Source organism: Octodon degus, unplaced genomic scaffold (assembly GCF_000260255.1).
Source record: "Octodon degus isolate 3935 unplaced genomic scaffold, OctDeg1.0 scaffold00049, whole genome shotgun sequence".
Classification (NCBI taxonomy): domain Eukaryota; kingdom Metazoa; phylum Chordata; class Mammalia; order Rodentia; family Octodontidae; genus Octodon; species Octodon degus.
The window spans coordinates 12,865,413-12,868,093 of NW_004524625.1; positions in this window are offsets into that span (position 1 = coordinate 12,865,413).

Below are 2,681 nucleotides of genomic sequence, written 5' to 3' on the forward strand. Positions count from 1 at the left end.
GCTGAACATTCTTTACTCATTCATCTGCTGATGTACATCTGGGTCATTCCCAGAACTTGGCTATTATGAGTCACAGTGCCAAAACTTGGGTATGCACGAATTGCTACAGTGTGATATATTTAGTTGTCTCCGGCGTATACCCAGGAGAGGTGTAATTGGCTACAGTGATGTTTTTATTTTTAGTTCTTTGAGGAATCTCCGTGATGACTTCCATAGTGCATGCACTGGTTTACATTCAAATTACATTTTGAATCAAATGAAGAATTGAAAAAGAGCTAAGCTTAAGTGACTTCTCTCTTACTACATCATGTTCTGGGAAGACATGAAAACTTCTTGTCAAAGACTGCCATGGGGGCTGGTGAGAGAACAGTGCGAGAAGCATCTGCTTTGGTAAGGTGGTCCTGCATGCTGCTCTCGGCCCCGCCCCTGGGGGGCGCACAGCCTGCAACAGAGTCCAGGCAGGGTGGGGCATGCCTGTAATCCCAGCGTTGGGGAGGCTGAAATCAGGAGGTTCACCATGAGTCCAGCCTGCATAGTGAGACCCTGTACCAAACACACAGATGGAAAAAAAAAAAAAAGACTGCCGTGGATGCTAGGCTTGAATGACAACAGTTGGCCACAAATCAGAATGTGAAAAATATAAACAAGGCATGTCAAAAAATAAACAGATCCCAGGGAATTAAAGTTTTTTGGACCTGTGACAACTGTAAATGTTAAGATTAATATTAATGTCTTGAGAACTCATTTATCAAGGACTTTTTCATTGTTGAGACAGGGTCTTGCTATACGGTTGAGGCTGCCCTTAAACTCACTATGTGGCCCAGGCTGGCCTCAAGCTCACAGAAGTTCCCCTGCCTCAGGCTCCTGAGCGCTGGGATCACAAGTATGCCCAGGACGCATGTCCCATCAAGGAATTTAAAGGAAGGAAGGGTTCTATTTATGGTTTTGGGGTTTTCGTTTTTGTTTTTTTGAGTTTACTAAAATTTAAATCTTTGTATTCCTGAAAAGCTGATTTCATTTCACTACTTTTATGTTTCCCTGATTTCCTTAAGGGCATTCTGAACGACTCATTGTCCTTGCAAATATATGGTGTTGTCACCCCTCTGTGCCTCCATGGGTGTTGCTCCCCTTCCTGGAAACCCTGTGCCTATCTCATTCTTCAATACTCACTTTAAATCACTGTGAAGACACCCTGTTAGCAAAGTAAATTACTCCACTGTGGGGTAACAGGGTTGGCTCACAGTGCTACGATTTTTGTAACTGCTGGGGCCAGGGCTGGGAGAACACCGGGTTCACATGATTGGGGACCAGCGCTGTAGGCGACTAGGGCAATGGTGCTGGAGAAGGGAACATCACCACGCAAGCACAAACCCCCTGTGCTAAATGTGACTGTTATATATGGTGAATATGTACTAATACAAATCCAAAACATTCCAAAAAAAGAATGAGACATCAAGGATGCTTCTTTGGCTGGCCAAATAGCTCAGTGGATTAAAGCTTCTGCAAGCAGGTGCAGGAGCCAGAGGTTCAAGCCCCAGGCCTGCTGTGCCAGCCCTGCCTCCAGGGTGCACTGAGATAGCCATTGAGACTGGGTGCGGTGGCGCAGGCCTGTAATACCAGCTCTTGGGAGGCTGCGAACAGGTGGATCACTAGGAGTCCAATCTAGTAGTGTGTCCCTGAACACCCTGTAGAACCCATCCTAAAATAAAATAAAAAAGGACCCTTCTTTATTGATTATATACTTTTATCTGTTAAAAATAAAATGTTGGGGCTGGTGAGATAGCTCAGTGGTCTAAAGCACCTACTTAAAACAAACTTAGCAAAGCCCAGGGACCACGGTTCAATCCCCCAGCACCACATGCCAGCCAGCCCGCCCCCTGGTGGGCTGAGCTGGCCACACACACACACAAATAAATAAATAAAATTTAAAAAAAAAAATGTTTTCTTCTGATAGTGCCCAGAGTATATTTTAAAGACTCTTTAATAGAAAACATGGCCATGTAGGAGAGAAGAGTGCTGAAATGGAGGGTAAAGACAGGAAACTTAAAAAAAAAAAAAAAGACAGGAAACTTGAGTCTCAGAAGTCTTTGAAAGAAGCAGGTCACAAGGGGTGTTATGGGTCCCTCAGAATAGGAGCCAGATCCCTCAGATTGGAATTTGGAAAGCCGTTTATTGCTGAGCTCAGGGCCCCGCCCCCTCTGCAGTAGGGAGGGCTTTAAAACCTGGAACCACATTGAGTTGGGTAAACAAATTCATTGTCTGACACACAACAATGCTTTCAGAGTGATTGGGACCACTACTCAAACAACATTTCCTGGGGCTTTTGTTTCAGTTTCTGGTTAATTTGCACCTGAGTACCTGCAGGCAGCCTTGCATAGCCAGGAGGTTACAAGAAGTTAAAGCCCATTTAATTTCCTTTTTTTTTGCTGAACGGGGATTGAACTCAGGCCCTTGGGCTTGCCAGGGAAGTGCTTATTCCACTGAGCCATCTCCCCAGCCCCTTAATTTCCTTTTGAAGTCATCTCTGTAAGTTAACTTTGTTAACAAGAATTGGTGAGGGTTACAGGAATTTTATCTTAGCAAAGAGCAAGAAACAGCCACTAGTTACTAAACAACTTAGAACAGTAATGAGTATACATTTACAACAGAAAGCACAAGATTTACATGTTTTTATTTTATTT